Source organism: Cebus imitator, unplaced genomic scaffold, assembly GCF_001604975.1.
Source record: "Cebus imitator isolate Cc_AM_T3 unplaced genomic scaffold, Cebus_imitator-1.0 Scaffold149, whole genome shotgun sequence".
NCBI classification, from domain to species: domain Eukaryota; kingdom Metazoa; phylum Chordata; class Mammalia; order Primates; family Cebidae; genus Cebus; species Cebus imitator.
This window is the reverse complement of record NW_016107464.1, coordinates 4,211,072-4,226,023: the sequence shown is the minus strand read 5'-3', so window position 1 is coordinate 4,226,023 and position 14,952 is coordinate 4,211,072. Positions and strand designations below refer to the sequence as shown.

The 14,952-nt window shown below is 44.8% G+C and overlaps 1 protein-coding gene across 4 annotated transcripts in view; it reads left to right on the top strand.

Annotated features, from left to right (window-relative positions):
• Positions 1–6,003: 6,003 nt before the first annotated feature.
• The window catches only part of SLC25A51 (solute carrier family 25 member 51), a 19,270-nt gene continuing 10,321 nt past the window's right edge, over positions 6,004–14,952 (top strand). For 2 of the 4 annotated variants that reach the window (XM_017543219.2, XM_017543215.2), the window contains exons 1-3: positions 6,042–6,141; positions 6,653–6,679; positions 9,919–10,043. The gene's annotated coding sequence lies outside the window, so the exon portion shown is untranslated. Of the gene's footprint in view, positions 6,142–6,298; positions 6,428–6,652; positions 6,680–9,918; positions 10,044–14,952 lie in introns of those variants that run through there. The other 2 variants (XM_017543217.2, XM_017543216.2) reach the window with 2 other exon arrangements.

Genomic DNA, 14,952 nt, shown 5'->3' with positions numbered 1-14,952 from the left:
GGTTGGCTCAAGACTGTAATCCCAGCTCTTTGAGAGGCTAAGGCAGGCAGATCACTTGAGGTCGGCAGTTTAAGACCAGCCTGGCCAACGTGGTGAAACCCTCTCTCTACTAAAAATACAAAAATTAGCCAGGCGTGGTAGTGGGCGCCTGTAATCCCAGCTACTTGAGAGGCTGAGGCAGGAGAATTGCTTGAACCCAGGAGGTAGAGGTTGCAGTTAGCCAAGATTGCGCCACTGCACTCCAGCCTGGGCAACATAGTGAGACTCCATCTCAAAAAAGAAAAAGAAACTGAGGTTCAGAAAGGTGAAACGATGCTAGGAAACATAAAAGTTGGATTTAGTGGTGGAGGCTAGAGAAAGGTCACAGCCCAGAGGAAAGTGGGATCTAGAGAGAAATTGCATGGTGCCGTCTACCCCAGGAACAAGAGAGAAGTGTGGCATTTTGAGTCCCTGAGCACCACTGCCCCCTCCATACCTGAAGGAGAATGAGCTTCCATCACACTGGATCTGCCATCATGGGGAACCTCCCTCAGGGTCTTGGAGCATGGTCACCAGGAAGAACCCTCATCCTGTAGATGGAAATATTGAGGCTGGTGGGGGGCTCTCCAGTGACATCACTAGGAAGTGGTGGATCTAGGATGCAAACCCAAGTATTCTGACCTTGCAGAATTGAGTTCAGTGTTTCCCAACTTGCCTGACCATAAGGTTTATACGTGGTTCTTATAAAAATACAAATTCCTAGGACCTCTGCTTGGTGATTTTTATTCAGGAGGTCTTGGGTGAGCCCTGGGAGCCTATATTTTCCACAAGTTCTCCAGGGGTGTTTTATGATGAGGGAGCTCAGGAGATACTCCCCTGGGGTCAAGGCCAGGCTGCCCACTGCCCTACAGCTCACCATCCACACGGGCCTTTGAACAAGTGCCAGGAAAAAGGAAAGCATCAACTATCACACTGCACATCTGTGACTAGCCTCAGCCCCCAAAACAATAGGAGTGGCAGAGTCGCAGCCTCATCTCTTGCTAAGTACAGAACTCGGATCATGAGACTTCTTTGAGGTCACAAAGTATGTGAAAATCAGAGGAAATGACATATTATGTGGCTGCTTGGGAAATCCACAGAGTGTTGTGCAAATGCTTCTTGTTTCATTGACTTGGCCCTTGCTAGGTAAAAATGTGTTTGCATTTCACAAGTATGTGTCACTCAGACAACAAGTAAGGTGTCCCTGATCTTACCCAGAGGTCAGCAACCTTTCTGAGCTCTAAGAGTTGCCAGGGACATGAGGTTTGCCTGTGGTGTGCTGGGAGAAAAAGCCGGGGTATAGAAATTATGTTAAGGAGAAAGAGCCATCCGGTGTCTCGTGTGTGTATGTGTGTGTGTGTGTGTGTGTGTGTGTGTGTGTGTTTTGAGACAGAGTCTCGGAGAAAGAGCCATCCGGTGTCTCGTGTGTGTGTGTGTGTGTGTGTGTGTGTGTGTGTGTGTGTGTGTTTTGAGACAGAGTCTCTGTTGCCCAGGCTGGAGAGCAATCTCTGGTGTAGCTGAGATTATAGGCATGTGCCACCACACCTGGCTAATTTTCGTATTTTTAGTAGAGACAGGGTTTCACCATGTTGGTCTTCGAGCCCCTGACCTCAGGTGATCTGCCCACCTCGGCCTCCCAAAGTAGCTAGGATTATAAGCATGAGCCACCATGCCCAGCCGTCCTTTCTTATACACTTTTTTCCATCCCATGCTTTTTCTGGAACCCACCTTGTTTGAATCCTAGTTTTCCTTTACAGATTACCTTTTCCAAGTAGCCTTCCCTGATTACAGCTGGTACAACTTCCCTCTCCCATCAACATTCATAGCACTTGGTATATGCAGATCTCAACCAATGCAGATCATTTCTCCTTAGGACTGTTTCCCCTCTGGGCTGCAGGCTCATTCACTCACGCATTCCTGAGCCCTGCAGGACCCTGTGTTTCAAACCACAGGTCACTATTATGGGTCAGGATGTCAATTTAAAGCTATTATTTCCCAAAATTGCCTGAGAGGAGTCAGCTAGGGCTAGTGTTAAATGTATACAGGCCAACTGACCTCTCTCCTGGGAATTCTGATTTAGTCTGTCTTAGAACTGATGATATGTATGTTGGGTTTTTTTGAGATAGGGTCTAACTCTGTCTCCCAGGCTGGAGTGCAGTGGTATGATCACAGTTCACTGAAGCCTCAACCTCCCAGACTTAAGCAATTCTCCCACCTCAGCCTCCCAGGTAGCTGGGACTACAAATGTGCACCACCATGTCTGGCTAATTATTTTATTTTTTAAAGATAGGGTCTCACTGTGTTGCCCAGGCTAGTCTCAAACTCAAACTTCTAGGACCTAGAATCTAAGTCAATGCTTTTCAATCTGTAATGTGAACATAGCATACCTGGTGAACTTGTTAAATACCAATCCTGGTTTACTCGGGCCAGAAATCTTCATTTCTAACAAACTTCTGAGTGACTCAATGCTGATGCCCTCAGTGTATGGCCCATAGGTAGTTTGGCCAAATTCAAGAGAGTCTTATCTTCAGGCACATTGGGGAAGCAAGAATTGAGCGCTGTTCTCAACCTCAGCACACCTGGGGAGCTTTTAAACTACACTAAGATTCAGGTCCCACTGCAAACCAATTAAATCAGAACCTCTGGGAGGAGGGGAGCGTGGGAGTTGTTTTGTTGTGTTGTTTTCAAAGCTTCTCAGATGATTCTAATGTGAAACAGGGCTAAGAATCACTGATTCAGTGGGTCCCCACCAGCATTTAAATAAATGAATGGGTAAATGGAAGAGAACAAACAATCCCACAAGCTTGTGGGGTAAACCCTGGGTCTCCTTTATATGTATAAATACAGATGCATGTGAGTTGCTGGATCAAAGCAGGTTTGGACATGAGTGAAGCAGAAAGGGAGAAGGTCCTGGAGTTCACAGACCAGCCATGGGGACAGACCACAAGAACAGGGGGTGGGAGCCAGGGAGGGTGGAGCTGACAGCACCAAGGGGCTCTGCAGCAGGAGGTAGTGAGGTCAGATGGGGTAGCAGTGACCAGAAGCCTCTGAACTGAGCCATGAAAGAGGAACAGGACATTGTTATGAAGCAAACAAGACCTTTTAGGCACAGAGGACAAAACATACACAAGCATAGGGGCATGAAAAGAATACACAAGTTAAGGGAAGGGAACAAGTGGCTGGGTGGCCCTTTGCCATTTGGTACTGAGGGGTGTGAAGGGGAGTGGCAGAGATTGGCAATGATTGCAGGGGCCTCGAAAATATGAGCTGAAGAGAAAGGAAGATCACTGACCCCTTGTTAGGGAATGACCTCAGGTGACCTTATCTGGGCAGAGCCACTCACAGTAGCTGAGACTCCACTGACAGTTTGTGTAAGGCTGTTTTCATGCGCCTAAGAGCCCATGAAGTCTGAGGGCACCAGACAGCTTTATAGAAAGCATTTTTTGGGGGGAAGAGTGGAGGGTGATGAAGCAAAGATCCACTAGCAACATTCCTATGATCCTTTCCCCCAGGAACCCAGGTCCTCCCTTCCAACAGCTCTGCTCTCCACCTGCATTTTGTTTTGGCAAACATGTTCTAGGCACCCTTTGTGCCAAGCACTGAGTTGGAGAGCCAGGAAAAAGCCAGACAGCTCTGCCCTTATGAGCTGGCAGTGAGAAAGATCACACCTTCATAAGTGACTACAACATAGGACAGGATGTCAGAAGCGCCCCCCCAAACTCTGTCATGGGAAGGCAGAGGCAAGAACAGTCAACCTTGCCTGAGATGATCAGGGAAGGCTTCTAGGAGGAAGAGGAGCCAAAAGGACCTTGAAGGGCTAACATATTTGGTGAAGAGCTTGTGTGACACTGGTGAAAGGGGGAAACTGGTTTAAGGAACACAGAATTTGCAAAACACTGAGACTGCATGTGGCTAAAACATAGAAGATAGTTGGGGTTGAGATGGACAGACTGGCAAAAGGGCCAGGAAAGGACAGTCCATGCACCAAGTTAAGGAGTTTGGATTTACTGGAGGAAGCAAGAGGGAACCATTGGAGATTTTCAAGCTGGGGGATGACATGATCACAGCTGGGTTAGAGGATATCTGGCAGCTGACATAGTGGCTGGAGGTATGGAATGCAGGAATAGGTGGATGAGGACAGAAATGAAGTGCTAATAACTTTATGATGGATCCCGAATCCAAAAATAGAGGGTTTCATCCCCAACATTCATATGCCCAAGAAGAGCCAATTATGGGCCTGGGAATTTCTGACAAGGAACTGAGAGCTGGAGGAGCAGAAGCCCGTGCTGTGGCCTGCAGCATAAAAGCAGCAGACTGGCTCAGCTCCAGACTTGAGCGTTCCCGTTAACTTGGGATTTTCTGAGTCTAGTGTGCCCCAACTGTGTGTTTAATTTCAATCTTTTCCTTCTTGTTCAGGTTTTACCGCAGGAGAATAACCTCTCCATTCTAATTTGAAATTAATTATTTATGTTTATGAACATGCTGGATGCCTGTCTGGTTTATTTATTTTTCGAATAATACATCTCAATAGGCATTCACACAAGACAAGGCAAACATAATTTTGAGGCAAAGGCCCTTTCCAACTGTTGCCTGATTAATTGTCCTAAGCCATTGTATAGCCTTGTCCTTATCGTTCGGAGTCCAAAATCTACCCCTCGCATACTAATGAGATGGCAGGTGCCTGCGTCTGACAGTCAAGATTCGCACCATCCAGCTCCACCACCTGACCCTTACAGTCTTATCTCCTGCTACTATGACTTTCTCCACTGGGCCAAATTCCAGTCACCTACCCTCCAAGGCCCAGTTCAAACGTCTACTCTGTGAAGCCATCTCTGGTTCTCTCTCAAGGGGGAGATCCCCTCATGCTTCTGAATTTCCAGACTTTTGTTTTGGTATCCTTCGCCAGACGCTAAGCTCCCCAGAACCTGGCACGCAGTAGGTTCCTCAACGCAGCATTTGCTGGAATGGGGAGCGTGGTCTCCAGCTTCCTGAGAGGCAGCTAAGCGCGGCAACCAAAGCGGGACTCGGCAAAGACCAGACCCACTTCTGGAGTCAGAGTCTACAAAGTGCTCTCGGGGGAAGGGGACCCGCGGGGAACATCGCCCACCCGGAGCCGATCCCCCCAAGAACGCTTCACTCGGGCGGGGTTACTGTTTGGGCTGCCGAAAGCACAGGACACACACTTCACACGTCCACAAGCCTCCTGAAACGCCTCTGCCTCAGGCCGCCCTTTCCGTTCCCTTTAACGCCTCCCATCTCTTGTACGCGTTCCAGTTTCCAACCCGGAGTCGGAACCATCATTTCCAAAGACCCCTACAACAGCTCAGAGACGCATACAAGGCACGGGTTACTTTTCAGACGGGGCATTCACACAATACAGGGCAAACGTAATTTTGAGGCAAAGGCCCTTTTTCAACTGGAATTGGGGCTCAGGGTCCAGCGACTCGTCCAAGGTCACTTTCAAGAAGTATGAGGACTATGACTTTGACCCAAGCCCTCTAACTCCCGGGTAGCGCTTCTCCCAAGACCCCCGCAGGTTGTCTGAGCTTCAAAGCAAAAAGTTTAAAAGTGATCCGAACGTCCCAAAGCACGCACAAAGCGTTCTTCTGTAAACCGCGGCATGGGTCACTGATAAAAGATTGCTCTAAAGGTTTGAAGACACCCAACAATGCTCCACAGAGGGGCCAGGACAGCACTTTCGAGTTTTCTGCAAAGTCGCTCGTGCTCCGAAAACCGACAATGCCCCCAAACCCGCCAATACCCAGACGCCCCCTGCAGGCAGCGCGCTACAGAAAGCGTTGGCTGTTTCTGGCACGCTGAGGCCACCGTACGGCATCAAGAGTGAAGCAACCCGGCTAGCGCAGCCTCGCAGCCTGACAGGTGTGATGGGGTGGCCTTCCACCTGCCCCGCCGCGGCGGCCGGCGGCCCGAAGAAGTAGGCTGGTGACATCTGGCGGGCCGCGGGTCGCGGGCCGAGGGAGAGGTGGCGGGGCAGTGTCTCCCTCACGTGATCCTAACGGCGCCGAGTGCGTCGCACTGCGCCCCCGCCCCGGGGTCGATCACGGTCTGCGCCTGCGCGGGCCCCGGTTCGCACGCAGTCCTCCGGGACGCCGGCGGCGATGGGTGAGTGAGGGGCGGGCGTGGGGAAGCATCCGGCCTCCCTCTTATGTGGTTGCAGGGAGGGGAAATGCGCCGAAGGGCCCATCCTAGCAGCCGGCCGCCCTGCGGGCCCACCCCTGTTTTCTGCGCGCCGGCTGCCCTGGCCCGGGCACTGTGGGCCCCGCCCAGGCGGCGCGCGCGGAATCAGTTCTGAGCCTCCTCGGCTCCCGGCTCTCCCGCCTACCGCGAGAGAGTGTTTGTCCGGCTTCTGGGCGACCTTTCGCGCGAAGGAGGCAGTGCCTTCACACGGGTGCGTCTTGGGCTGGGGAGGCACCTCACTGGTGCGCCGTAACCGCAGGGGCGGGGAGGAGCCGGGCTCTGCCTGCGCCTGGGGGAGAGCGGGGCTGGCACCGCACGGGGGCCCCTGCCTCCCGGGAGATTGGGATTTCGGTCTCCTCTGGACCCCTGACTGTGGAGTGTCAGAGACGGAAAACGACTTAGTGATCTTGTCCAACCCCCTCCCCGCTTTTCACAGGTTGGGGAAGTGGACGCCTGGAGAACGGTAAGTTCAGCTACGTAGCCTGGCAGTGCTTGTTCTGCGACACCATGTTGCATCGCGTTGTAGGAAGCTCACTTGTATAAGGATTTTCGGGGACGGTGGTGGTGGTGGTGTTAGTCTCCATCCATTATTTGGTGTTAAGTTTAGCTAGATGAAATATGTGAGCACCTCAACTTTCTGCATAATCTTTGCTTTGCACCTCACAGGCCTACCTGGCTGATCATAATTCCCACCCTCTGTTTCTACTCAATCTGTGAAACAGAAGCCCTTGAAATGTATAGTGACCTTGCCATTTTGAGCCTCCTCTGCCCGTGCTTTGAAAGGATTCCGTAGGATCAAAAGGTGCTAGGACTCTTGAGGTCCCATAGTGGTTCAGAGCACAGGATATCGCTTTGCAACTGGAATCGCCCTTAGCGCATCTCAGGAGAAAATAAATTAGGAGTTGACTCATCTGATCTCTTGTTCGTTAGATGAAAGCAAACACAGATTAGTGTATTTTAAAATCAGATATTGCTTTGTCTTTATAGTGGCAAGATAGTTTCATAACTAGAACTAGACCCGGGCTGATCTTGTTCTGAATGCTGACTCAGACCTGCTGACTAGTGGAAATTCATATCCTTTGAGAATTGGAATCACCCTCTCCCCAGTTTTTGCAGAGACCTTTGTGCTGGGGTCATATCTGGATCATGCTTATCCATGTAGGCTGTAAATTAAGGTTTTAGATTTTACGCTATTTTCTCAGTCACAGAAGCTTGACACTTGTAGTTGCTTGAAAGTGAAGTTCATTAACTTTGCTTCCTTGTGATGCGATAGATTGTTTTACATTGCAAACAAGTGTAAAGTTATGGTAAATAAATTTTGCAATAGATTGCAAAGAATTATCCACGTTAATGAATAAAAATATAAAGATCAGTTTAGCAAAGAAATTTAACCATGTTCACAGTATAGGTAAACATGCAAAATTCTAAACTCCATTACCAAAGAATGCTGTACACATTATCCTTCTGTTGCTAAATTAAGAATCTGTTCACACCATCCTGGTCTGTAGGATTAAACTAGAGAAAAAGCTTTAAATCTGTGAAGTCCGGGAGGGTTTCATAACATTTTTTTCCCCCATCTAGGCCTAGTTTTTAAATCGGAGAATCTCAATTTATAGTAATGTTTTTAAAATAGTTTGATATGGTGGCCAATAAATGGTTAACTTCTGTTAGCTGTAGTTTTCTGCTTGTGTAGTAATAGTCCCCATTCTCACACAGAGTCATAAAGTCACCTTTATTTGCAAAACTTCAAAAAGTAATACAAGTACTATTCCAGGAAAAAAAGGGAACGTGGGCAAAATTTTTATTGTTGTTCAAGTTCACAAATAACTTGGCTTGTACTATCAAGGAGCATATGTAAACAACTTGTAGGTGGTGACTTTAGAATTAAAAATATTTTGTGTGCTCAATATGTAAAATGGTTTTGACATTCATAAATTGTCACAATATCATGTAATATGTACATTAATCTGGATATTCGTGTTGATTTAACATTGTTCAGTTCTGAAACTGAAGAAGTACGAAGCATTACATAGGTACATAGGTATCAAGCATTTTTGTACTAAGTTTTAATACTTAAAATATTGATTAATCTTAGTTTGTAAGTGTACTACTAAGAGTTTTTAACTCATACCTATCAGCTGAAATAGTAAAAAGTAAGGATATAGTAGACCAATAATCATCAAACTTAATAGCCTGACAAACTTCAGTGTCTAGAATATATTTTAAAGTTAATCATATTAAGCTCCAAACCTCAGTACATTAAGAAAGGGAGAGAAGAGAGGGAATGGATGATATTCTGGAACCTTTTTTTTTCTTTTAATCCTATTTTTGTTGTGAATAGCAACCCAAGACTGACTTACTGAAGATTTTGGGACACAGAAGCAAGAAGAGTTGAGATGAAATGCTAACTCTCTTAAGTAGTAGTAAGGGTTTTGCTCAAAGGAAAGTACATAGCCTTAAACAGTCAGGTTAAGAAACAAAGAATAGGCTCGTGTGGTGGCTCACACCTGTAATCCTAGCACTTTTGGAGGCCAAGCCTGGTGGATCACCTTAGGTCAGGAGTTCAAGACCAGCCTGAACAACACAGAGAAACCCCATCTCTACTAAAAATACAAAATTAGCTGGGTGTGGTGGCACATGCCTGTAATCCCAGCTACTCGGGACGCTGAGGCAGTAGAACTGCTTGAACTCGGGAGGTGGAGGTTGCAGTGAGCTGAGATCGAGCCACTGTACTCCAGCCTGGGTGACAGAGATCACACCACTGCATTCCAACCTGGGTGACAGAACAAGATCCCGTCTCAAAAAAAAAAAAAAAAAGTAAAATTGATAATTCACAAGCTGCTTCTTTGCTAGGAGAGGGAAGGTTATAAATTAGATAAACTGATAACCCTACTCAAAAAAAAAAGGAAACGTAAGAACACAGGCTAGAAATAATTTTTTAAAACAGCAAGTATTGGATGGGGGCAGTAGCTTGTAATCCCAGCACTTTGGGAAGCCAAGGCAGGTGGATCACTTGAGTCCAGAAGTTCATGACCAGCCTAGGCAACATAGTGAAGCCCTCTCTGCACTAAAAAAAAAATGCTTTTTAAAAGTTAGCCAACCATGGTGGCATGTGCCTGTGGGCCTAACTACTCAGGAGACTGAGGCCCAGGCTGCAGTGAGCCATGATCGTACCACCGTACTCCAGTCTGGGTAACAGCAAGACCCTGTCTTTTTTGTTGTTGATGTTGAGACAGAGTCTCACTCTGTCACCCAGGCTGGAGTGCAGTGGCATGATCAAGGCTCACTCCAACCTCCGCCTCCTGGGTTCAAGCAATTCTCTTGCCTCAGTCTCCCAAGTATCTGAGACTACAGGCATGCACCAGCATGCCCAACTATTGTTTTGTATTTTTAGTGGAGATAGGGTTTCACCGTGTTAGCCAGCATGATCTCAACCTCCTCACCTCATGATCTGCCCACCTCAGCCTTGCAGAGTGCATATTACAGGTGTGTGCCACCGCACCCTGTCTCTTGAAATAAAAATAGGCTACACGTAGTAGCTCATGCCTGTAATCCCAACATGTTGGGAGGCCAAGGCGGGAGGAACACTTGAGCCCAGGAGTTTGAGACCACCCTGGACAACATAGTGAGAGCCTGTCTCTACAAAAAAAAAAAAAAGACCATATGAATTAAACCAGAATTCTTTTTTTTTTTTTTTTAAAGGAAATCCATTTATCAAAATTGACTCCAGAAGAGAGAACATAATAGAACAAAAACAATGGAAGAAATTGGGAACATTATCAAAAAGCTATCATCCTGCCAAACTCCAGGCTCAGATGGTATTACAGGTAAACTCTTTTTTAAACTTCAAGGAACAGATAATTTTATAAGATTTAAATTGTTACACAGTATATTGATGGGGAAATCACATATTCTTTTTACAAAGCCAGTGGAACATTGACACTGGCACTTGATGTGAAGATAGAATTAAAACTAAAAACTTACTTGAGTGTCATGGCTTATGCCCATAATCCCAACACTTTGGAAGGCTGAGGTGGGAGGATTGCTTGAGCCAAGGAGTTCCAGACCAGCCTGGGCAACACAGGGAAACCCTGTCTCTACAAAAAAGTGAAAAACTAGCCAGGCATGTGGCGCACGTGTGTGGTCCCAGCTGGGAGGATTGCTTGAGTCTGGGAGGTTGAGGCTGCAGTGAGCCATGATTGTACCACTACACTCCAGCGTAGGTGACAGAGTGAGACCCTGTCTTACAAAAAAAGAAAAAAAAAATGACAACATGATCTGTTATGAACAGTAATATGACATTTTAAAATATTAGCAAATGGAAATTAGCAATATACTAAAAGAATATTTCACCACAGCTAAGTAGCATTTATCCTCATGTTGCAAAGGTGAGTAATCACCAAGAAATATGCTAACGTAATACACCAAACAAATACATCAGAAAAGAGTAATAATAATAATAGCTTGCCCTTGTTGAGTACCTACTATACACTAGACTGCTCTCCCGCGTGCTTTCTATGGTATTAGCTCAGTTAATTGAGCTAGTCTATGAGGTAGTTAATAGTCGTGTTTTATAAAGAAAATAAACTATAGATTGACTAGTCAAAGTTCCCACAGTACATGTGTGGTGGAGCTAGGATTTAAACCCAGGTAATTAGTAGGTTCCAGAGGCTGTACTCTTAAATATTACACTGACTCTATCTCCAGTGTTTGTATGATCATCTCAGGAGCTTCCCTAAAAGCATTTGACCAAAGTTTAGGATAGACTCTTGAGTTATTGGTGGTGGGAAGGTGTGGAGGTGATTGAACTTCAGTACAAGAAGAAGTAGTGTATATTTCCTTCCCATGTTTGAAAATTCTCTACGAGACCCTTACCAGTTGACTAGAAAAATGGAATCCATTTTTATTTTGTTTATTTTTGAGATGGAGTCTTGCTCTGTCACCCAAGTTGGAGTACAGTGGTGCAATCTCAGCTCACTGCAACCTTGCTTCCTGGGTTCAGGTGATTTTCCTGCCTCAGCCTCCTGAGTAGCTGGGATTACAGGCACGCGCCATCACGGCTGGCTAATTCTTATATTTTTAGTACAGATAAAGTTTTTCCATGTTGACCCAGCTGGTCTTGAACTCCTGACCTCAAGTGATCTGCCTGCCTTGGCCTCCCAAAGTGCTGGGATTACAGGTATAAGCTACCACACCCAGCCTGGAATCTATTTTTAATGGGAAGCACAATTTCATAGTTAATAGTTGGGGGCAGGAGTTTAAGTTATAGTTGCAGTTATACTAATTCTTTGAATATAGATTGAACTCTTGGGGTTTTTGGCATAATTTGTGAGATAAAATTATGTGATAGGCCTCCTTCATGTTTATAATACAGTCGTACAGTTGAGCAAGGGTAGATGATAAACAGGGAGGAGGAATACTTGAGTGGGAATAAGTCTTGTATGGCTCAGCTGATAAGTGAACATTTTTGTGTCTTGATTTGTTTCCCTGTGTAAACTTGAAAACTGCTAGGACTTGGATTATAAACACTCAGATGACAAGAACTTCCTGTTTAAAGCAAAAAGCCAGCTTAATGGTAATCTCTAGGAGAGTTCCCACAAGTGTCAAGAAAAATATAAGAACTATAATTTTATATATATATAATTATAAAGATTATAATAATTGTAATTTATTATAATCTTATTGTAATTTAATTTTGTTCAGGAAGTATTTGTCGGTTCAATAAGAAGAAAGAATTATACATATTATAAAAGAGAAGGCAAAATTTTTTGCAAGTGATCTTTTATATTGTGGAAACTGAAATTCACCAAAAAACTGAGACACAGTAAGGATTCAGTATATTAGCTAGTTCTAACCTTAATACGCAAGAATTGTTAGTTTTTTTCTTATGCAAACAAAACCAGTTAGAAAATTGGTGGAAGTAAACAGCCTATGAATAATAATAATCAGGCAGGGTGAAGTGGCTCAGGCCTATGATCTCAGCACTTTGGGAGGCTGAAGTGGGAGGACAGCTTGAACCCAGAAGTTTAAGACCAGCCTGGGCAACATAGTAAAACCCCATCTCAAAAAGAAAAATATTAAAAAATTTAAAACAAAATTGTAAGTATATTGTAAGTACATCTATAAGTATAGATGTAATACTTAGATGTAAAATACTTAGGTGTAAGAAATAATCAACATCTATATGAAGAAAATTTTAATACTTTAACGTTTGCAAAAAGTTCTAAGTAAGACAGGGTGTGATGGCTCACACTTGTAATCCCAGCACTTTGGGAGGCTAAGGCGAGTTGTTTGCCGTAGGTCAGGAGTTTGAGACCAGCCTGACCAATATGATGAAACCCCATCTCTACTAAAAATACAAAAATTAGCCAGGCATGGTGACATGCGCCTGTAGTCCCAGCTACTCAGGAGGCTGAGATAGGAGAATTGCTTGAACCTGGGAGGCAGAGGTTGCGGTGAGCCAATATCACACCATTGCACGCGAACCTGGCCAACAAGAGCAAAACTCTGTCTCAAAAAAAAAAAAAAAAAAGAAAAAAAGAAAAATGTTGTAAGTAAATTGGAAGATACCAAGTTCTTACAAAGTCAAGATTCAATTTCGAATAAGATGTCGAGTATTTAAAATTAAGATAGCTCTTGTTGCGTCCTGTCTGTCATTTCCTCCAGGCAGCTAGTTAATGACCTCCTGCTGTACGGGGCCTCGATACCTTCCACGATTGCATTTATCTCCCTATAGTCTAATAATTTGCATGTCTTACCTCCGCTGACATAGGTACCTGACATACATACGCTGTTTAATTTTTACTCTTTCCATCTAAATACCACTAAAAGCTCAAAATTAATACTATTCTGAACCTTAAATATTTATTTATTTATTTATTTATTTATTTATTTATTTTTTGAGATGGAGCTTCTCTCTTGTCGCCCAGGCTGGAGTGCAGTGGTATAGTCTCAGCTCACTACAACCTCCACCTCCTGGGTTCAAGTGATTCTTCTGCCTCAGCCTCCCGAGTAGCTGGGACTACAGGCATATGCCACCATGCCAGACTAATTTTTGTATTTTTATAGAGATGGGGTTTCGCCATGTTGGCCAGGCTGGTCTCAAACCCCTGATTTCAAGTGATCCGCCCACCTCAGCCTCCCAAAATGCTGGGATTATAGGCATGAGCCACTGTGCCTGGCCACCCAGCCTATTTTTAATAACTATATGTCTCATCCTATGGGTACATCATCCACCATAAAACACCAACAGGATTTTGGGGGAGAATACACTGAAGTTTACCTGAGAAAAATGAGAGGGCCAGGAGAACTGTAACAATTCTCTTTAGAGGGGGAAGGCCCTACTAGATGATGAAACATATTCCGATGCTGCAGTAGGTTAAAATAGGCTAGTACTAGAGAAGAAATACTAGGATTTTTGTGGAAAAGAATGGAGTGCAGAAATCAATGCAAATGTGCATGGGTATTTAGATTATGCTGCAACTGATGAAAACAGAGTTCATTAATCAGTGATGTTGGCAGTCTCTTATCTTTGCCTCACTTTTTATACTGATATTCCTGAAAGATTACAGTATAGGTGATAAATGAAACCATAAAAATTATGGAAGGGCCTGTAATCCCAGCACTTTGGGAGGCTGAGGCAGGCAGGTCACTTGAGGCCAGAGGTTTGAGACCAGCCTGGCCAATGTAGCAAAACCTTGTCTCTACTTAAAATATAAAAATTAGCTGGGCATGGTGGCACAGCTACTTTGGAGGCTGAGGCAGGAGAATCACTTGAACTGGAAAAGCAGAGGTTGCAGCAAGCCGAGATCATGCCACTGTACGCCATCCTAGGTGATAGAGTGAGACTCTCTCAAAAAAAAGTTGTGAAAGAAAGCCTGGATTACTTGGAGTAATGAAGATCTTCTAAGGAGAACATGAAATCTAGAAGTTGAGATATATTTAATATCCAATTCAAGACCTTCAGTGAATAAAATGATACAGACATGGAAAAATTATTTGCCATAATTTGACTAATAACTAGATTCATTTTCTTCATATCCAAAAGATACTTTACAAACCAATAAGACAACCAAAGCACCAGCAGAAAAATGGGCAACATATATGAAAATGTATAGTAAAGAAGTGGTCAATAGAAATGAAAGATGCTAAATTGTATTCAAAAATTTTAAATGGCAGGCAAGGTGGCTCACTCCTTGTAATCCCAGCAGTTTGGGAAGCTGAGGCATGAGGATTGCTTGGGGCTAGGAGTTTGAGACAAGCCTGGCTAATGTTAACAAGAGCCCTCCTCTACAAAAAAAAGTAAAAAGAAAAATTAGCCAAATTTGGTGGTACTGTATGCCTATAGTTCCAGGTACTCAGGAGGCTGAGGCAGGAGGATCATTTGAACCTAGGAGTTTGAGGTTACAGTAAGCCATGATTGTGCCACTGCATTCTAGCCTAGGCAACAGAATTAGACCCTGTCTCAAAAAAAAAAAAAGTTTTGGGGGCCAAGGCTGGCGGATCATCAGGTCAAGAGATTGAGGCCATTCTGGCCAACATGGTGAAACCCCATCTTTACTAAAAAATAGAAAAATTAGCTGGGCGTGGTGGCGCGCACCTGTAGTCCCAGCTACCCAGGAGTCTCAGGCAGGAGAATTGCTTGAACCTGGGAGGTGGAGGTTGCAGTGAGCTGAGGTTGCACCACTGCACTCCAGCCTGGTGCCTGGCAACAGAGTGAGACTCTGACTCAAAAAA